General features: G+C 39.1%; 1 long non-coding RNA gene across 5 annotated transcripts in view; it reads right to left on the bottom strand.

Moving 5' to 3' along the window:
- LOC140640190 (uncharacterized) overlaps positions 1 to 22,678 on the bottom strand; it is a 33,517-nt gene that overhangs the window by 7,076 nt on the left and 3,763 nt on the right. For 4 of the 5 annotated variants that reach the window (XR_012036861.1, XR_012036863.1, XR_012036862.1 and 1 more), the window contains exons 2-6: positions 21,779 to 22,011; positions 18,202 to 18,286; positions 16,119 to 16,309; positions 15,517 to 15,686; positions 14,759 to 14,970 (exon numbers count right to left, since the gene is read on the bottom strand). This is a non-coding gene — a long non-coding RNA (uncharacterized lncRNA). The remainder of the gene's footprint in view (positions 1 to 14,758; positions 14,971 to 15,516; positions 15,687 to 16,118; positions 16,310 to 18,201; positions 18,287 to 21,778; positions 22,012 to 22,678) is intronic. The other variant, XR_012036864.1, reaches the window with a different exon arrangement.

Raw genomic sequence — 22,678 nt, 5'->3', positions numbered from 1 at the left:
CTGTAACCTACCCAATAGCAGTTTTTTGGGCAGTATTTCATTCATTTCTATTGGCAAATCTTTGGGAATATTATGTAATGGATTGTGAATGTGCTATGCCAGGGAAAGTGGAACACAATTTAGGTTGAAGTGTATTCATTGATATAATCACACTCATTGGTTATTTTGGACTTAGTGCATTTTTAAAAATTGTGGTAAAATACACAAAACATAAAATTTACCATCTTAACTATTTTTATGTATACATTTCAGTGGCATTAGATACATGCACATTATTATACAACCATCACCACCATCCATCTCCCAAATCTTTTCATCTTGCAAAACTGAAACTCTATTCCCAATAAACACTAACTCTCCCCTCACCTCCTATAGTCTTTTTTTTCTATTGTGGTAAAAAATATAAAATATACCCTCTTAATCATTTTAAAGTCTATTTTCAATTGTGTTAAGTATATTCACATTGCTGTGAGACAGATCTCCAGAACTTGCTCATCTTGCAAATATGAAACTCTATACCCATTAAAAGACTCACCTCCCCCCTCCTCCCAGCCCCTGGTAATTACCTTTCCATTTTTAGTTTTATGAATTTGACTAGATATCTCACAGAATATTTTATTTGTGGCCTCAGCAATTACATAAAACATCTTAAAGTTATAGCATTCTATTTTAAACTCATAACAACTTAACTTCAATTGCATATAAAAATTCCACTCCTTTACAACACCACCCCTCCACTTTTACTTTGTCACAACTTCTATTTTTATTACTGTATATGAGTTCACATAAATTTATAGTTATTTTTAAATATTTTTGTCATTTAAATTCTATGTACAATATTATAATAGTACAGGTTTCTATATTTGTCCATGCATTTACCTTTACCAGAGAATCTTATATATTTCACTGCAGTCTACTCTCCTTTGATTTCAACTCAGACTCTTTTTAATAATTCTTGTAGAGCAGGTCTAGTGGTAAAAATCCTCTCAGTGTTTGTTTATCTAAGAAAGTTTTAATTTCTCCCTAATTTTTGAAGGACAGTTTTTTTTTTTGAATACAGTATTCTTGGCTGACAATTTTGTGTTTGTTTGTTTTCCTTTCAGAATTCTGAATATATCATGCCACTCTGTTCTGACCTATAAACTGTCTGCAGAGAAATCCATTGATAATCTTATAGAAGGTCCCTTGTAGGTTACAAATTACTTTTCTGTTGCTGCTTTCAAGATTCTGTCTTTGATTTTAAACAGCTTGATTGTAATGTGTCTTAGTGTGGTTCTCTTTGGATTTATCATAGTTCACTTTAAAAAAAGATTTATTTATTGAGAGAGAGAGAGCATGAGTTGGGGGAGGAGCAGAGGGAGAGAGAATCTCAAGTAGGCTTCATGCCATCTGGAGCCTGATGTAGGGCTTGATCTCACAACCCTGAGATCATGACCTGAGCTGAAATCAAGAGTCGGACACTTAACTAACTGAACCACCCAGGTGCCTGTTCATAGCAGGAATCTTTAAGCTACTTGAAATGTGTCCATTTCTTTCCTCATATTTGAGAAGTTGGGGCCATTATCTCTTCAAGTAAGCTCTCAACTCCGTTCTCTCTTCTTCTGGATTCCCTAATATGTGTATTAGTTCTCTTGATAGTGTCCCATAAGCACCTTATGTTTTCTTTGCTTTTCCTCATTCTTTTTACCCCTCTGACTCAATGATTTCAAATGACTTGTCTTCAAATTCACTGATTCTTTCTTCTGCTTTATGAAGTCTGCTATTGAGCTCCCCTCAATGAATTTTTAAGCTCCATCTTTTCTGTTTGGTTATTTTTTATAGTTTACATCTCTTTGTTGATATTCTCATTTTATCCATTTCCCTGATATTTAGTTGTCTGTGTTCTCCTTTGGCTGATTGAGCATCTTCATGACAGTTATTTTAAATTCATTGTCGGACAGCTCATAGATTTTTTTAAGGGGTCAGTTTCTGGGGTTTTATTTTTGTTTCTTGTTTGCCTTATAATCTTTTCTTGGGATTTGGGCATTTAAAGAAGCAGCCACTTCTCCCAGCAGTGCTGGTCTTTGTCTACTCATTTTGTGCAGGAGAAGACTTTCACCAATCAGCTCAGCTGCAGATTCTAGGACACCTTGAACCTTTTCTAATCTATTGCTCTCCATGGTGTCTACCCGTGGTTCTGCAGCTCTGGCATGCTCTCATCTCTGTTTTCAGTGGCTTCTAAATGAGTACCAGCTTCTTAAATGGTCCAAGTCAGGCAAGATAGAAACCAGTCACTCAGGCAACCCCTGGACAAACTAAAATGTTGGGCACATGGTCCACTCTTTTGTTTCTATCTTGATGGTCTGAGGGATTTCCTCCCAGTTGCTCAGCATTATTCTGCATGAGGGAAGGGCGAGTCAAATACTGCAAATTTCCATACCCTTTATGTTGGAACTCTTTCTTGGTTTTACAATGCCTTGAGTGCTGTAGCTTTTTATCTGGTCTCTAGAGTTGTCATAAAAGTATTGTCAGTATATTGTTAATACGGTATCTCTCTGGGGAAGGATGGCCTGTAGCCTCTTAGTTCATTATCCTGCTGTTGTCTTTCTCTCCGTCCATAGCCTTTAATGAACTCTTTTTACTCAAACCAGTTGAATTTGAGTACCTGACTCATATGATATTATTCCCTTGGCATCATAATGTTAGAACCAAGGAACTATCACTTTTTGATGAATGAGTTGGGAATTTCAGGCTGAGAACTTTTTTTGATCAGGTAACTCTTTTCATGCACTTCAGATAACACCTTTGACCACCACAAATGTTTGGAGTGGGACTGTGCTAGTTTCCTTATGATAACTGTGAAGTGTGGGTTTATAATTATGGAGCTGCTGAAGACAGCCAGAGTTTCTTTCCCTTCTCTTGTACTGAAGAGCTCTTCAGATCTGCAGAATTGCATTTAAACTCCTGCAGATTCTGCTGCTGTTGCAACTATATGTCACCAGCCAAACTTATCATCCATTATTTATTTCCTTTCTTTACATTCTGCCCCAGCCCTCCCACTCACAGGCTGCAGAGGTTTTGTCAGTAAATGCAGGGCTTAAGTGAGAGCCTGGGAGGAAGGTATTTTAACACAGGGTGGGTAGTGTGGAGAAAAAGAATGAAGATGAACATACAGCTTCATATACACTTGTTTCCCAGATAATCTTGTAATGGGAGTATAATATATCTACCTTATCAAGACCAAAGATTCAGGGCTCTGCATTTCTCAGCAGAGCTCAGGCTAACTGGTGGGGACTAAGGCTTCTTAAGCCTAATATTAAGAGAGTAACAGATGAAAGCACGTATCACGCCACATAGAGGAATTTACTTTCCTTTTTCTCTCTTTCCTCTTCCTTTATTTCTATTTTCCAGCCACTAAATTGCACTATAGTTGATACATTTGTTCCACAGCCAAGTACCTTTTTTGCTGAGAAGGTAAGGTATTACATTGTTTCAGTTGGCTATTACTGGCAAAGTGCTAGCATTAACAGGGGTACCTTGGCAGAAGGCAGAAGACAGGGAAGGTCTGGAGAAGAGTACAGAATCAAAATAGATAGGCCTGAATTGGGGTGAGGGAGGGGATGGAAGGGCAGGACAAAAATATTGTCGAAATGGAGGATGATCAGATAGCTAGAGTACAAGTACAAAAAAAAGCATGCCAAATGTACATTTCCAAGTTTAGTGTATTAGCTTGGAGACTTGGGGGGCATCATACTCAGGATCTATCTTAAAAATTTTTTGGAATTATAGTTGCCTGTTACTAATCCTTTCTAAGTTAAAAAAAAAAAAAAAGCCAGGGGCAGCCCTGGTGGCTCAGTGGTTTAGCTCCACCTTCAGTCCAGGGCCTGATCCTGGAGACCCAGAATCGAGTCCCACGTCAGGTTCCCAGCATGGAGTCTGCTTCTCCCTCTGCCTGTGTCTCTGCCTCTCTCTCTCTCTGTGTGTGTGTCTCTCATGAATAAATAAATAAAATCTTTTTTAAAAAAGCCAGAGAAAGGTAAAATATTGTCTCATTTTGTTTGTGCCTTTTTTTTTTTTTTTTTTTTGTCCTAGTAAATCTGGGTTCTCGTGTTCCTCCTGAGCACTGAGAATAAAATCCAGTCTCCTGTTTCTGGATCTAAAAGAAGAGCCAATAGGATATTGTTTTGTGAAGCAGAGACCCCTGCTGGCAAAGGTGGCTTCTATTATATGGTGAGGCACCAGGCTGTCTCCCAAGCTATGGAGTGGGAAGCCCTATCTCTGCACCTTCAGGGTTGAAAAATCTCACTACCTCAACTTGGCCCTGGGCCAGCCTATTTCTGGCTCTATCTGCTTCTTCCTTAACTACTTCCAATGCTTAAGCTAGACAAAAACCTGTTAAACCAGAAAACTCAACACAACCATTCAAAACCATACTTTTAATGGTGTAACTTATGTGAAATAAAATGTGATAAGGCTCCATGGTACAGAAACAAATCACTGACTCTTTGAACAGGTGGCAGCAGGGGGTTGGGTGGTGGGAGAGGAACCTGAGAGGTTACCCCAACCAGAGTGGAGTGATCACAGAGAGGATTCTGAGGTCAGGCTTTTGTGTTCAAATCCTGGTTACCTGTGTGCATTCAGCAGGTGTAACTTCTCTGGGCTTCAGAATCCCCATCTCAACAGTGGAGACAACAGTGCTTTGTAAAACTGTTGTGGAGATTAAATGCCAAATCTTTGCAAGATATTTTGAGTTTTGGGGGCATAATAAATGTTCGATACATGTTAGTTATTTTTTGTGGTAATTATTGACACCATCAAGATTAAGATATTAGACAGAAAACGGGAGCCAATATAGCACTGTTGCTAAAGAATGTGGGCTCTGTGACCTTGGGAAAGCTATTTAACTTCTCTCATCCCCAGTGTCCTCTCATAGGATTATTGTGAGGTTTACATACCAAAAAAAAAAAAAAAGAAAAAAAAGTCTCTCCTTAGCTCAATCTCTGACCAATTGAGTTAGATACAGAGACGTTTGTTGCCAAACTAGAAAATCACTTCAGTACTCTAAAAAGGAGTGGGGGATGTAGAAGAGGTTGGGGTTTCAAGAAGCTCAGCATGCTTTGAATTCAAAGGTCTAATATGTTTCAAAAGCCATACACGTCAACCTAACTTATGTTTCTGCAAGAGCTACCATCATTCTAGTCTAGGCTGGACCTTCCCGGGAGAACACCTAAGTTTGCAGGGATGAGTTAGGGTTCCAGGAGGCACTTATGGAACTGTTTGTGTGCCTGCAGCAGCTATACAGGACATGAGACATCACCCTTTCCTAAATACTTAAACAGTTAGTTGTCATTGTTTGTATTGTTTTCAACAAGCATTATGACTTCCATTACTACTGTCTTCCAGTTTCCTCTGAAATGTAGCCCAGGGAGATGCCTAGAAAGAAAAGGATCTGGATTTTAGCAGTTGTAATCTGCTTCATGACAAACACCAGGTTTTGATGTTCAGCAAGTATGGCCAGGAAGCCAGGACAGAAGATTAAATCAATGTAAGCCCATGATGGGACCATAAAAAATATCTACCAAATCCATTTCCTCTAGCATTTTTAACACAGCCCCAATATTCTACTATAAATTCAGTGGCTACAAGGGTACCTAACTTTACATATGTCACTCATAGATTTTCCTTAGTTTTATCTGCCCTATACACTTCTTCACTTGTATCATTCACCAGCACTTCAAACACAACTAAAACAAAACCCAACTAGTCTACCCCCTTCCCCAAACTGCTCTTCCATATGTTTTCTATCTCCGTAAATCATCCCACCCAACTGCCAAACTAGCTTTCTTAAATTCTCCTTCTTCTCACCCTGGGCTCTTCACCAATTCCTATCAATTGCACCTCCTAAATATAGTTCATTTCTTTCTATCATTTGCTTAGCATAGGTCATCATCTTTTCAGGCTTAGATTATGATAATATATCTAAATCCAAATCTGACTTTGTCACTTGCCTCCTTAGAATCTTCCTCTAGCATCCCACAGCTCTCAACCCCTTGATGTAGTTTTTCAATAATCTTGCTCCTGATTTCCGCTCTAGCCTTATCTCTCCCAACCTTCTTATATATTCTGTACTCCAATCATTCTGAACATTTTTCAATTTCTTGTTCTCTCTTGCCTCTTGGCATTTGTTCATGCTCTTCCTTCTGCCTTGCATTTTCTTACCTCTCTTGTTCATATGGTAAACTCCTACTTCTCTTTCCTGTCTCTGCTTAAATATCTCTTCTTCCAGGAAGCCTTCCCCCATTTCCATCATGTGTTTTATACACTCTTTTCATGCTCTTAGACCACTTCGTTTCCTCCATCATGGCTCTGACTCAATTACCACATTCTTATTATCAGGTTCACATTAGACCAAAATGTTGAGACTATCTTTATCTTATTCAGTGTTATTTCTCTGTCACTTCACACAGTGATTGGCACAGGATGTTACATTCTAAATATTTTTAATGAACTATGAATAATAACACAAAAATGTCATTTTTGTATACTGTAGCTGTCTTAAGTTTAAATCACCTATATTTGGTGAAATCAACATGTAATAGAAAATTGAAAGATCCTGAAGTTCTCTCTTGATCTGCATCTTTGGCAAGTCCATCTTTGGGACTTTTCAACCCATCACACGCTCAGGCCAGTGCATGTAGTCTAGAGAAAAGAGTGAGCCAGGTGCTTGATTTAGGAGTGTTGAAATTCTGACTATAGTAACAGTCAAAAGTTTTCATGCCTTACAGATTCAAGAACCTATAAAGTCACTGGACTTCTCATTGAAATATTTAGGAATGACATTTGACACACAAAACACACTGAACAATCAACAAATATTTACTGAACGCTTACTATGTGCTGGACTCTGTTCTGAACATCAGACAAAAATGCTTTCAGAATCTCTCATTCTTGAGGCTTACTTAATCCTCTAACAAACTAAACCTGCTTAGCCCTCATTACTAATCCTAGAGTAGCATCTGTGAGAAACACTTGGTTAAACTTGTGTGTTTGGTTGGCATGTGGATTGGATTTCTTATAACCTGGAAAAAGGAAAATTATTCCTGTATCTGGGACATTTGTGCAGCATAGCTAAACTGACAGAGGATATCTTTCCAGGAAATTTCCATTATTATTCTTTTTTTTTTTCCTGTTCCTTCTATGAGGTCCACTGAATTGGTTTCTTTTTTTTTTTTTTTAAAGATTTTATTTATTTATTCATGATAGTCACACAGAGAGAGACAGAGAGGCAGAGACACAGGTAGAGGGAGAAGCAGGCTCCATGCAGGGAGCCTGACGTGGGATTCGATCCCGGGTCTCCAGGATCACGCCCCGGGCCAAAGGCAGGCGCCAAACCGCTGCGCCACCCAGGGATCCCCACTGAATTGGTTTCTGATAAAGAATTCAGTGGTGCTTTCTTTTCCAAGAGACAGAATATAAGTAGAAAAAGGAAATGTGGCTGAAAAATAGAAGTTTAATAACCAAAGCAGCCCCAATATGCCTGTGTAAGGTAGAATGGTAGGCAGTTGAAAAGACTTGAGATTCTTCCCCAAAGAAGACAAGGAACAAAACTGCAGTCTATCTTTTAAACAAACCTTACTATGGGAAGCAATGGAAATCTCATACTGTGCAGGTGGGAGTGTAGAGTAATAAGTTACTTTGATAACAATTTGGTATTTTCTTCCAAAGTTGAACACATGTGTACCCCATGACTCAGAAATCCCACTTGGAGGTTTATACACTACAGGACTGCGTACACATGTGCACCAGGACACAGGTTTAAGAGTAATGCATAGCAGTGTTACTCAAAATAGCCTCAAAATGAAAACAATCCAAATGTTTACCAAGAACAGAAAGTATAAATTATGTAATATTAATACAACTGAACACTATTCAGGAGTAAAAATGAACAAAATACAACTATAAGCATTTAGATCAACTTAAAACATAAAGTTAAGCAAATAAAGACTCAACATGTAAAAAGAGTTATTATATGATCTCATTTATATAACACCCCCAACTACCAAAAAAGGCAGATCTAATCAATTATGTTTAGGAATGCATTGTTAGGTGGCAAAAATAAAGACAACCAAGGAAGCCATTATCATAAATGTCAAGACTGTGGTTACCTTCAATGCAGAGAAGGAAGTTGGGATAAGAAGAAACACAAGGGTAGCCACATTCTATCCTTTCACCTAGGTGGTGGTTAAATGACATTCACTCTGTAATCATTAAGCTTTGTAACTTTTTTTATACACACATATGCAAATACACACACACACACATATATATATTCCTCCTCTCCAATAAACAAGGTTAGGAAGGCAGTCTTCCGTGGTTTGGGGCAGTCAATAGTAGTGGTTAAGAATGTAAGCCTTCCTAACCTTGGATTATTGTGAACTTGACTATGAAAATCATCTCTAAAGTCCTTATTTACAAGACTATTTGATCCAGACATACTACGACAGTTGGTACTATTCTGATAAGTTGGGGATGGCTGTTTTTAAACGACTTTTCCAAGGACTGATAGTTAGGAAAGAAACCCTGGTCAGGGGGTTAGACTGATATTAATCAGGAGTTTTGAGTTCCATTTTCAAATGAATCAAAACAGGTACATTCCTTTCTTCCTCTTAAACTGTGCTTCTCAATCCCGGTTATATGTTGGAATCACCTGGGGTAGCTTTAAAATGCTGATGCCCAGGATCCATCCTCAGAGATTCTAATTTAATTGGTTGGGGTTGTAGCCTGGGCATCAGGATTTTTAGCCTAATTACATTAAAATCTCCAGGTGATTGTAGTGTGCAACTAGAGCTAATAATCAGTGCATAAAGCCTAATTTCATTTTGAGCACATAAGTCAAAGTACACGGTATTCCTCATTGATGAATGAACCATATAGAGTGAGAAATTCTGAATATTATTTCTTTTTTTAAAGATTTTGTTTATTTATTCATAGAGACACAGAGAGAGAGAGAGAGGCAGAGACACAGGCAGAGGGAGAAACGGGCCCCATACAGGAAGCTGGACGTGGGACTCGATCCTGGGTCTCCAGGATCACACCCCAGGCTACAGGTGGCACTAAACCGCTGTGCCACCAGGGCTGCCCCCTGGATTTTATTTCCAGACTTGCTCCTAACTAGCTCTGCAAGTTCTTCCCTTTCCTGTGCCCTAATTTACTTATCTGCAGAGCAGGGAAAATGGGCCTCATGACATCTAAGGCTTTTTTCTATCCTGACTTTCCTTAGTTAATACTAATGGTTTCTTCCTATTTTAAAGCTACAAATGACCCTTGAAACCTTTGTAGGATTTTGTATGTTAGATAAATAAAATGAAATAATAGTGCCACCATTCTTCTTTGGCCACTTAATTTTCACTGAACAACTTTAGAAAAAATATATTTATCAACTAAGTAATAGGTGTCAGGCACTGAACAAAATTAATATTTTTTCTCTCTTAGAGTCTGTTGGAGATAACACAGGAGGAAGAAAATGGTGAACAAATGGAAATATTTGTAATCACTGATAGATGCCATGCAAACAAACAAGCCCAGCAGGAAGCTCATGTAGAATTAAAGGGGGGAGGGAGGCTGCCCTCAGATAGTGTGATCATGGGGATCACAATGAAATATTGACAGGATAGGAAGTGTTAATTCACTCAACATTAACAAATATCTATTGACCTCTTCCTACAGGCCAGGCACTACTCTTGGTCTTAGAAATAGAGCAGTAGGAAAAACAAAAACAGAAACAAAAAAACAAAGTCTGGGCCTCAAGGAGCTTGCATTTTGGAGGTGACAAGAAGGCCCAGAAAATTTGAAGTCTGTATGTGTATACAGGAGTAGTGAGTGGGATGGGTAGGTATTTCAGGTCAAGGAACTATCTACTGTAAAGGTCCTGCAGATGGCAGCTGGGTATTTCAGGAACCTAAAGCAGGCTAGTGTGCCTGGAGCACAGAAAGGGCAGTGAGACTTGTTTGGAGAGGCAGACTGGAGCTAGTTTGTAAGAGGTCTCCCAGGCCAGGAAATGAGTTAAGCAAATATGGTTTATGCAAAGCACCTAGACTGAATTTGAATGGAGTCTGCTGAATGTAGGTTTAAAATCACTGTTCTGGGTTAGTATCTTAGCTGATGATTGAGCCCCACATCCATTCCTTCATCAGCTATATTCTGGAATCTGAAAATGCAAGAACTACTGCAATGTCTGCATATTACCCATGGGGCTGTTATTTTACCAGTTACTTGGTGGGGTCATGGAGTGGTGAGTATGTGTGCATCCCTGGGAGGGAGGATAGGGCTGTAGCCTGTCTGGATCCTTAAAAGTCGAAGATCTGTGACCCATAAAAGAAGAGGCTTCATGAAAAGATTTGGGCCAAAGAGATCTACAATAACACCAAGAATATATTGGTCATATATTCATTTCTTAATTCCACAATGGACATTTATTGAAAACTTATGACCACAGGAGTTACCCCAAAGAAGAGAGACAGACAATCTGATTATTATAATATAATGTGGAAAGTGTTGCAGAGATGGGGACATGGAAGAGAGCTACTGTTATAACTCACAGTGGTGATGGGAAGGGTCTGGGAAGAATTCCAACTCAACTAACTTGAGTTGCTTCAACTAAATTTTGAAGGGTTTTTAGGAGTTGGCTGGATAAAAAAACAGAAGGGTATTCTAGGTAAAGAGAACTCCTAGGGCAGAGGGATCAAGATGAAAGAGCTTAAAGTGCCTTGCTAGAGACAAAAGGTAGAGAGATGGGGTTGGAGAGGAAAACAGAGGCCAGGTCATAAAGGGCGTTGTAATCCATGTCAAAGAATCTGGAATTCATCCTGAGGTCATTGGAAAACCATTCCATAACTTTAAGGAAGGGAGTGACCCATGATAACTTTAAAAATGAATCATAATAATTAACAATGATTGATTCCTTATTGTGTGCCATGCAGTCTTTTGAGGCCTGCCAATGTACAATGACTCACTTAATCTTCTCTAAATTCCTTTGAGTTGAGGACTATTATTAGCATCATTTTGTAAATGAGGAAGCTGAGGCACACTTAATGCAGGAACTTCTCTCAGGGTGGCTCAACTAATAAGCGGTTGTACTAGAATCCAGAACCAGGCTGTTGGCTCCAAAGAGAAGCACATATAAGTACTATGCTATCTACTTAATTCCTTGTCACCAAAGTAGGGTTCCTGGACCAGGGGTGTTAGCATTACCTGAGAACAAATCCTGGGCCTCACTCCAGAACTACTGAATCAAAATCTGAATTTTAGTAACATTTACCAGGTGGTTTGTATGCACATTAATGATTGAGAAGCATCAGCTTAACCCACATGAGGCAACTGGGCCAGAGATGATGAATTGGAAGCCAAATACCCCATCTAAAGAGAAATACCGTTCTAGATCCTGTTGATTGGTGAATGCTGAAAAGTACTGAGCACCCCCACTCCTACTGCAAATTCATTTTTCACATTTTGATGGTGGGGAAGGGATATGGATTTTTTAGAAAAGCCATTTTGTGGGGGCATCACTGTATTGGCCGGCAAAAGATGTTTGCAAGTAGAATTTGGCTAGCAGCTGCCAGTGTAAAATCTCTGGCTCACAGTTTAGAGATTTAGGGGCAGGGAGAAGCTTCTGTCCCCTTGGGTCACTTTAAGTAATTTCTTTGTCTCTAAGCTGACAAATATTTGAGAATAATGACTAGGAGTAATAAGTCTAGGAGTAAGGAACCAAAGAAGCCCCTTCATCTGTGTTTCGCCTAAAGTTTTGAGAGCTGCCTGTTCTAGGTGGTGTTTATGTTGGTTTGGGACCAAATCCATAGTTGGTAAGAAAAAGCAATTATTTTCTTGGTGTGTCTTATGGTGACAGAGGAAGACAACTTGTCAAGAATATAGGGTTGGGGATTTTGACTGTCTGTCATTGTCTTTCCAGAGACTAGTCAAAATGCGTATGGGTTTGGGAACCCAGGTACCTTGGGAACTCAGATGAGCTTCTAAGTCAGTGGGGTGGCCATGGGTGAGGGAGGTCCTCTGTGTCTGAAGCTGGGTACCAGAGGGGGACCTGTGGTCTGCTTGCCTGCCACAGGAAGCCCAAGCGGCAGGTTCTAACCTGCTGTTCTCCCCCAGGTTAGACCCTCCCTCTGCATCCAGCTGGCGCTCCCCAGAGGTGGGTCTGAACCCTCCTGGCCCCATGTCTGTGATGCAGGCACAGTGGCTTCAACTGGGGACAGGGGGCATGGAAAAAAAAAGTACCTTTGGAATAACTGTACAATAGGTACAATAATGTACCTTTTATGATGTATGCTATAAAAAACAGGTGTTTTTTAGTGAGATTGCACTGTTCTCTGCCAAGAAACCTAAAGTAAGCAGCACAGATTTTCTTTTGCAGACTTGTAGGTAGCAACTAGAAGTTTTAAGTGATACGATATATATAAATTTTATTTTAGAAGTATCATGGGAATATGGAGAATAAGCTGGAAAGGGTAAAGACTGATGACCAATAAAGAGGCTATTTGAATGGTCCAAGAGAGGAGTGAATGATATCCATGCATTCACTCAAGTCAAATAACTGGGAGTCACCTTGGACTTTCTCATTCCCACAGCCATTCAGTCACTGAGTCCTTCAAATTATACTTTCTTGATGCCCATCACATTCATTCCTTCCTCTTACTTCCATTGCTATTTTCCCTATTCAGGTCCATGTTCTTTTTTTACTTAGACTGTAGGCAGAAGTGTCTCCAGTCACTCTACTTTACAACCTGTCTTTCATGTAACTACCAGAATGGGCTTTCTAAGACAAAAATCTGACTTTTTCATTACTCTAAGTAAAAGAATTCTCCAGGGGCACCCAGATGGCTCAATCAGTCAAGCATCCAACTCTTGATTTCTGCTTAGGTCATGATTTCAGTCAGGGTGGTGAGACTGAGCCCCACATTGCAGCAGCCTTGGCACTCAGCTGGGAGTCTGCTTCTCTCTCTTTCTCCCTCTCTCTCTCCCTCCTTCTGCCCCTCCCCCACGCATACACACCCTCTCTCTCTTTCTCTCTCAAATAAATAAATAAATAAATAAATAAATAAATAAATCTTTTTAAAAAGTTCTCAGGGCGTCTGGGTGGCTCAGTCGGTTAAACATCTGTCTTTGGCTCAGGTCATGATCTGGGGGGGGGGTCCTGGGATTAGCAGGTCTGAGGCTCCCTGCTGAGCCCCCTGCTTCTCTTTCTCCCTCTGCCCTTTTCCTCACTCATGCTCTCTCTGTCTCTCTCTCTCAAATAAATGAATAAATATTTTAAAAAATAAATAAAAATTAAAATTAAAACATCACAAATTAAAAATAAATTTCTCCAGTGGAATATAAGCACTTCAGGGACTGGGCTACAATTTGCTTCTTTGCTGTATCTTCTACTCATTCATCTTACTCATTACCCACTTAACCCCCAACATCCAGATATTAGAGAAATGTTTGCAAAACTTTGAATATGCCAGGATGCTTCATGTTTACATTTTTCCATTTCCTTTCCTTTTTCCTACCTTCTCCCATCTTTTCTCCCCTTTCTGCCTCATTTGGAAAAACATGTTCATCTTGCCAATCAGCTTTTGCTGAAAACTCCATCCCAATGCCTTCATTATTTCCTGGGAAGAATTTCCTAACTTCTAGTGTGTAGCAACAGCATAATAAATATTTTTAATAATTATTTATTGAATAAATGAAAACATGGGTGTGTGCTTTTTTCCTAATTCATTAGTGTAAGAGTTTGGTGGTTGTTTCCTAATCCCACATCACTGTTTAGGAGAGCTTGTTCATTCCCATGGGCTTCAATTATCACCTCTACAGAAGTAACTTCCAAAGAGGCTTAAATTCTGTGTCCCTTATTGCTTCCTAGATATTCTAGTGGGAAAAATAAGCCCCAAGCAGGTCAGTGACCAGAAGTCTATTACAATAGTCTAAGTGAGAGGCAGTGAGAATGAAAATTAGGCAACAAATTGAAGAGACATCTGAGATGTAAGTTGCATCCAGGCCAGATGGGGAGACTCTTGCTAGTGTTCTGTAATGACACAATATGTGCTGTTGTCTGCTTTTCCTGTGATGAAGGCTGACACAGGGAGTGCTTGCAGGACTGAGGAAGGACAGACATTGTCAGAGCACCCCTCCTTTTTCCTTCCCTTTTTTTCTCAAAGTCGGATTTACAGATGAGTGAGAAACCAATGGAGTTGGTTACCAAGAAGGGAAAATTCTAGTTTCTCCTCTAAGCTCTAGGTCTAATCTTTGGTCTCATGATTCCCAGGTCTATAAAATCAAGACTGCCAAGTACTTTTAGTAATTGCATGACATTAGACCAAAAAATGTCCTTTATGCCCTTTATTCACAATTTATGGCTTTGGCAGATTGGCGTGGTGGACAGCTGAATCTACCTCAATTGACTACCAGATCTGCTGTCTCCTGGATTCACCTAGAGGACTGTAGCTCCAGGACAAAAATCCAGGCAATTACAAGGCTTTGCCTGGCAGGCATCCTGGGGGAAGCTGCTCTTCCCACACCAGACTTGGTATGCCGCCAGTGCATCTGGAAGAAGTTGCAGTCAAGGACTCAAGCCATTTTTGAGCCAACCATACTCATGTGCCTATCTGCATTCCCAGTCTAGGAACCTCTATTTGGAGGCCCCTTTATGGTGAGGCTTTTGTTGATACACTGTTCAAGCACTTCCACCAAGACCTTGGCCAAGGCAGTTTTCTCTACTTGGACTCAGTACCTTTTCACACCATGCTCTTTCCCCTCTTCCTTCCTGTGGTCCCATAAATCCATAAAAAAGCAGGAGCTTTTTTGTTGTTGTTGTTCAGAATTCCTTGGCAGTGAGATGATATCCCCATTCGTGCTTCCGTTTGATATATGCCTCATGCCATTCCATGGGGAGAAATAGAACACTAGTGAGTTAGTGTCTTCCTCCTTTCCCTCTTGCCTGCACTGTTGTAGAAAGCAAATAAAAAGGTTTGCTTGTTATTTTCATTTTTGGCCTGTTATCCTAATGAACCACCTCAACACCTGGCAGCTTGGCCCACATCTGTTTAGGAGCCCTGTTGTTTAAATAGGTGTAAGAATATTCCATCCCAACTCCCTTCTGCTAGGGCTCTGGGCTCTTGAAATAAGAGCTTCTTATTATACATGCTATAGATTCTGTGTTTTTCCTTTCACTATAGCAAGATTCAAACATGTTGAGAAAAGGAGAATGGATAATCCAGATGCACATTAGATTGCATTAGAAAAAATATTGAAACTTCTGAAACAAAACTAGCATTTTTGCTTGGCCTACAAAATAATGTGACTAATTTTGGCCAGATGGAGCATGATTATGAATTAGCTACATGTAGACTGGATTTGAGACACTAAACAATGACCCACTACATTGCTTTAAATTACACAGATGAGACTCTTTGCCCATGGTAGTTTAATTATTTTCTTGGAAGGCATTACAATTCTTTATCCAGAAAGCCTAATGAATTTTATAATTACCTTTTCCTCCAAAGTCCACAAATGATGATTCCCCATTTGGATTGGTAAAGAAGAACCCTCAGTGGGAAGCATTACTGATGTGTAAAAAACTCAGGACAGCATTCCTTTGCTGACCATTCCCATTTTTTACACATATCCAAGAGTCAATTGAGGTCTGTGCACCTCTGGGCCTGGGGGAGGAGCAGAGCAAATTTCTTTTACCCCGCCAAGGCTCGTATCTTTATTACTTTCAGAGCTCCTGCCTTGGATTAGTCCAGCACTTTTGTCTGGATTGTTAGGAGCTATTGCTTAGTAGGCATCCAATTCGCCCTCCACATTGACATCTGAGTTCCCATTATCAAATACAAGCCTCTATTGACTAGCCAATGCCTTTAGGATCAAATCAAAACTCCTAAGCAAAAAACAAACAAAAAACACCTAAGCAAATAAGATCTGGAACACCAGTCTCATTTTCCAGCATCATCACATTGTATGCTCAAGGCATCATATCCCTGCTCTCTTTGAACAAAATCCCTTCTACTTCTGTGTCTTTGTACCAATTATTCCCCTGGCTAGAGCAAAGTGCCCATTCTCATTCCTCTTCTAGGAGCCATCATACTCACCTTTTGATTCCAGTTTGAATTTTAGTTGTTATGTTCAATACATTAAAGATGGAAGAGCAAAATGGGAGAGAGTAAGGGTACCTAAAGCTTGGACTGCACCACCCATCGCTGTGAATTTGAGTGACTTGTTTATCTTCCCCAAGCTTCTGTTCTCTCAAAAGTAAGTTGGCAACTTTTTCCTCCCAGCTTCACTGAAGTAAAATAGACAAAAAACTATATATATTTATATTGTAAAATGTAATGGTTTGATATATGTATAGATAATGAGGTATTTACACAATCAAGTTAACACATCCATTACCTCAGTTACCTCTGTGTGTGTGTGTAGTGAAGACATGTAAGATCTACTCTCTTAGCAAATTGCAAGTATATAATACAAATTATTAGTTATAAACCATCATGCTGTACGTTAGATCCCCAGAACTTATTCATCTTACAACTGAAAGTTTATACCCTTTGACCAACATCTCCCTATTTCCCTCAGCTCCTGGAGACCATTCTACCCTCTGGTTCTGTGAGTTAGAGATTTAATAGTCACTACGTATGAGACTGTTGGGAGAGCTAATTGCAACAACCTTTTAAAACTGCCAAAAAAAAAAAAAAAACTGCTTAACACTGTGCCTGACATATTGTAAGTACTTCATATGTAAACGCTATTATGTCTATTTGCCGACATTTTCTCCAATTCAGTTGTATTTTGACTTGTTATGCTTTAGCTTAACTAGCTTTTATGCTTAGAATTGTATTAGTTTGCATGAATTGAATGACCAAGGTAATAGTCATTATCACTTCTAGTTTATTTAGGCCTTAACATTTACCACAGCTGTATCTTATGAAGTATGGTTGAAGAACTTATATGGAACTACCATGTGATAGTGATATTGTAAATTTAATTCTATCAAGAACTATTAAGCCAGGATCAAGTTTTTGTATATTGGGGATTCTTAGAGTCCAGTCAGGTATATTTAGTACTTTGCATTAATAACAAGCAACATTTACATAATCAAATAACTTAAAGACTCTACCTTTGTAAATTCTTTCTATTTATGTTCGCTATGCTTATATAAAGAAAAGTATTTTTACTGAATTTATACACATGAGTGTTATTTTGAATACCATTTTGGACTTATTCATTCTAATTTCAAATTTGACTTATTTCAATTACACAGCAAGGTCGAATTTATTTCCATTCTATATCAAATGCCCCAGATTTAATAGTGATTTCTTTAAAAAAAAAAAGATTTTATTTATTTATTTGATAGAGCCAGAGAGCACAAGCAGGGAGAGCAGCAGAAGGAGAGGGAGAAGCAGACTTGCTGCTGAGTGGGAGCCCTTTGAGGGGCTCGATCCCAGGACTCTGGAATCATGACCTGAGCCAAAGGCAGATGCTTAACCGACTGAGCCACCCAGGTGCCCCTTATTGTGATTTCTAAACTAGCTTTTGAGATCTGATCAACTTTTATATATAAATAACAATTTTCTGCCAAGAGGGGTAATATAATTTGCAGTAAAAATTATTTTTGAATGACTAGCTTCATTTTTGAGTGTATACATGTGTACAACTATGTTTCACTCATCTAAAATTACAAATTTAAATGTGTTAAGAATAGAAACTCTCCCCCATTATTCCACAGCTCCACAGGAGCTTTACAGTTACTGAGTTTTCTTCTACAAACCTATAATAACTTGTAGTACCTCACTTTTCACTTTGTATCACAATATTGGTTCACAAGGCCATTCTGTGCCCATCCACAACTGACAACTGAATGAATAAATAAAAATGAATAGATGAGTGAATACTTAAAAGCCAAATTGTTTCTTCGAGTGATCTATACATGAATCAGACAGATGTTCTCAGGTTAGGCTATGGCATATTAAAATACAAAGTCCTGTTTGACTGTTGTACCTGATCCCCTGCCCGATATCCTTCACCCAGCTGAATATGACAAATTTTGGGAAACTATGGAAGGGCACAAAGCCAAAGTTGGCCTAAGATCCCCAACTTAAACAGTAGTACCTGCTCTGGCACAACGACCCCAGCCACCAAGGGCTCAGTGAAGATCCTGTCTTGATCAATACCTACCCTAATTTCAGACCCGCTTCTGAGACCTCATTCTTAGGAGTTCAGGTTGGAATCTGGTCCCTCTTCTCCTGGTATGTTTTCAAAACTGACAGAGATAGAAAAGAAAAACTTACTCAGGGAAGAAAATTGGATCAAATATTTAACACCGCACATTAAGCCTGGTAATAATGACTAGATGTATCACTGTCCAAATAAATTTTATATTAATCATTAAGAAATAGCAAAATAAAATAAAATACAAAGCAAAATAAAATAAAAAATACAATAAAATAGCAAAATAAAATACAAATGTGAGCACATGTATAATATGGTTTCACATTTTACATGGATATACTGTATATCCACATGGTATATGCATTGGTACTCTTCAAGTCCATGTAATTTGGGAATGACTCATATCAGGAACTGGTGACAAGAACAGGCACTGTATTACAAAGTCTGGCATTTCAAACATTTTTGCTGTTTTGATTTTTAAAAAATTCAAAAATATTTTATTTATGTATTTGAGAGAGAGAGAATGAGAGGGAGTGTGAGACGCACTCTCCCTGCTGAGCAGGAAGCCCAATGTGGCAACTCAATTCCAAGACCCTGGGACAATGACCTGAAGCCAAGGCATCTGCCTGAGCCACCCAGGTGCCCCATATTTTCTATTTTTCAAGTCAATTTTTAATCTTTTTAAAATCTGGATCTGTGAAATGACATTGAATCTTACGTTTGAGCACAGGAAAGTAAAGAATTAGCTCACATTATATGCCAGGTTCACATAAATCCATACTCACAAGGACAGAGCTCTGTTAAGGAACGGGTCATTTTATCTGGCAGGAGATAGAAAATGAACCCAGAAATTTTCTTTCTACCAATAAGTGTTTGGTAATGGTAACATAAATATATTCCATATGTGGTGCTAAGAAAATAAAATTACTTTTTTTTTGTCCATGTATTTTAGATTTAGAAATAAAATGCAAACCGCAGGAAAACTCGGCAGGAGATAGTTACTGGAGAATACAAAGAGCATAATTATTAGGAAGGCAAGCCTGGTATCAAAGTTACCAGGCAGCCAATCCCAAGAGAAAGTAACATGAAAGTGGATTGGGAGGGTCATCCAATCATCTAATCCGACCTTGCTGTGTAATTAAAATTGCCTGGGCAATTAGGTGTTTGGGGAGAAGTGGAAATGAACCTCTTATTTCATGGGGACTTAAGAAAATTTCCTAACAAGTCAGCAGAGAGCAAATGAAGAGAAGGGGACTATTTGCCAATATAGGTACTATTAACCATAGCCTGCCTTCTCCCAACTCACCTGCTGTCCTCCAACTAAAGTCACATTAGTCCTAAATTGTCAACATCTGCAGAACAATAAACTTAAAAATACTTTCTCCTTCATCCTGATATTGCTTACAAAGGGGTAGGCCTTTCCAGAGGGGGTGTGTGTGCATGTGCATGTGCATGGGCATGCATATACATTTGCTTTCCTAGATATGGAGCTTAGGGTGTGAGTGGGGGAGGAAGAAAATAGCATGCAAAGTTTTCATGTGGAACCACTTCCAAGGGCTCAAAGACATAACATCCTGTGCAGTTCCAGAATCCATGAGAAGCTCAGTGTTGTAGGGGTTCAGTGTGTGGGGTTCTGGTTTGGGGTTGAGACATAAAGCTGAAAAGAAAGCTGGGTACCACTTATGCCCTGTGGGCAAAAAATAAGGAGTCAGTAGAAATTTCAGAACAAGAAAACATTTCTTTTAAGATTTTATTTATTTATTAATGAGAGATACAGAGAGAGAGAGGCAGAGACAGAGAGAGGCAGAGGGAGAAGCAAGCAGGTTTCATGCAGGGAGCCTGACATGGGACTCAATCCCAGGTCTCCAGGATAACATCCTGGGCTGAAAGCAGCACTAAATCGCTGAGCCACCCGGGCTTCCCAGAAGGCACCTTTAAAAGCAAAGCTCCCCTAGCAGCAATGTTGAGGCAAGACAGAATGGATGTTGGGATTAGAAGAGCAGCAGTGGCAATGCCAAGGAGGAGCCTCATAGGAGCTTGAGGAGAATGGACAGGACTTGATGCTACACTGGATGCAGGCAGTAAGGAAGAGGGATGGCAAGTCTTCTTAGCTAAGAGCAAGAAAACAGGCAAGAGAGAAAGTCTTGCAATCCAGGGCATAGAACAGCCAGTTGGAGCTGTCTAGTTGGCCATTGTAAATATGTTTCTGGAACTCAGAAGAGAGGTCTGGATGAGGCTACTTTGTAAACCATGATAACACAGATGGAAACTGAAGACCCAGGATGAATTAGATCATCTAAAGAGGAGAGTAAAAACCAGAAAGATAGAAAAGAAGAGGCATGGAACTAAGGATTAGAGAATCTGTGGGTAAAACAAAGGAAGAGAAGCTGCTGTAAGAGATAGAAAAGGAATGGTCTGAGCGGCTGCTGCTTCTAGCACAATAGAGAACAGGAAACACAATTTTGAGAAGCTGGGGTGTCTCATGCTTCCAGATTCTGTATTCAACACTTAATGGATACATATTCTTCTTAAGTACAGATGATCATATAAGACATAAAATAAATCTAAACAGGGCAGCCCGGGTGGCCCAGGGGTTTAGCACTGCCTTCAGCCCAGGGTGTGATCCTGGAGACCTGGGATCGAGTCCCATGTCAGGCTCCCTGCATGAAACCTGCTTGCTTCTCCCTCTGCCTGTGTCTCTGCCTCTCTTTCTCTCTGTGTCTCTCATGAATAAATAAATAAAATCTAGAAAAAATAAATCTAAACAAATATTAAAGAATAGGCATTATGTAGAATACGTTTTCTGAGAACAATGTAATTAAGTTAGAAGTTAATCACAAGAAGATAGGTTTAAAATTCTACATGTTTGGAAGTTAAAAACACACTTATAAGTAATTTTTCAAAGAAGAAACCGAATTAGAACTTAATGAACACTTAGAGCAAATGATAATGAAAACACTGTACATCAAATCTTGAGGTTTACAATGGAAATGTTCCTCCAAGGAAAATTTATAGCCTTGCATGCTTATTTAAAAAATGGACAGAGGCTGAAAATTAATGAGCTAAATATTTATCTCAATAAATTAGGAGAAGATTTACAGAATAAAATCAAAGAAAATAGAAGGAAAAATAAAAATACAAGCAGAAATAAGTGAAATACAAAAAGATACCATAGAGTGAGTTGATAAAACAAAGTTTTTCTTTAAAAAATTACAAATTAAAAAAATAAAAAATACAAATCAGACAAACCTTTGGTAACATTAATCATGAAAAAAGAGAAGAAAAAATTATGGCTAGAAATGAGGATATATGGACAGAAATAGACTAGATTAAAAAAACTATATGAGAATACTATGAACAATTTCGTTACTAATAAGATCTAGGAATTACTATTTTCTTCTTCCCTGTTATCTTATTTAGGAAGCCATCTAATCCTCCATTTGAAGAGCCCTAAGAATAAAGCAAGGTCTGCCAGCAGATTTCCAAGCTATTGCCACAACAACCCCCCTCCCAAAATTTGCTGGGGTTGCCACTTGAGATTTAGCAATTTGACTTTCAGCATCACTGTTGGGGCCCTACTTACCGTATCAGTAGTCAGTCAAGGATCTTCCTTGGGATACTTCCTTTGCTTCACGCTGGAATTAGCCAAGCATCCAGGGGCATACACAACCCAAAGGGTGTGAGGATTCTTAACTGTCTTTGAATGCCATACGGGAATCTGATCAATCTAGTCCACCTTTGCTATTGCTTTTTGATGCATCATGGAGTCTTACGAGGTTTAGTGCTACACAATCTCATGAATACATGGCTACTGTCCTGCAATGAGAATAAAAATCCAATGAGAGGTTCTTGGAAGGATTCTGTGTCCCTCTGTGTTAAGCTTATCTATGTTTGGGATTCTAGGATTGAATTCTTAGTAATTAGATTTTTTGAACTGCTGCCTTCAGAGGTACTAACCCAGGTCAGCTTTTGGTATTTGCCATGAAGGGTGGTGTAGATTTCCTCACAATCCTTAAACTATAAAATATTTGGTACCATATCTCTCCCTGGACCATCAAGGCCATTCTTAGGGGTTCCCGGGTAACTTTTCAAAGATACCCCCTAAGTAATTCTGAGGTAATTTTTTGCCCTGGTCTACATTATAAAGTAGCTGGCTTTTTCCTCATTAAATAAGAGAGAGAGAGAGAGAGAGAGAAAATTCACATATTTAATACTTGCTAAAACACTTTCCTGGTAGGAAACCACACAAAACATAGTCATGTGTTTATCTTTTTAGTTTATGGATTTCCAGAACATTAGCATACAAAAAGAAGCAGTTGGTCTACATTGTTCTAAGATCAAGAGAGATTTTAAGGAGTTTTCTTGTCATTTCTCATAAATCCATTTCCATTTCATAATCATGCCCAGGAGCTTGTGAGGCACAATGTCAGGAGTAAGGAAGGAAGCTCCGATGCCCAGTTCCAAGAGATAAACCAAATCATAT

The sequence above is a fragment of the Canis lupus genome, chromosome 9 (genome assembly GCF_048164855.1).
Source record: "Canis lupus baileyi chromosome 9, mCanLup2.hap1, whole genome shotgun sequence".
Classification (NCBI taxonomy): domain Eukaryota; kingdom Metazoa; phylum Chordata; class Mammalia; order Carnivora; family Canidae; genus Canis; species Canis lupus.
The sequence above is the reverse complement of the archived record's forward strand: the minus strand, read 5'-3'. Positions and strand labels throughout refer to the sequence as shown.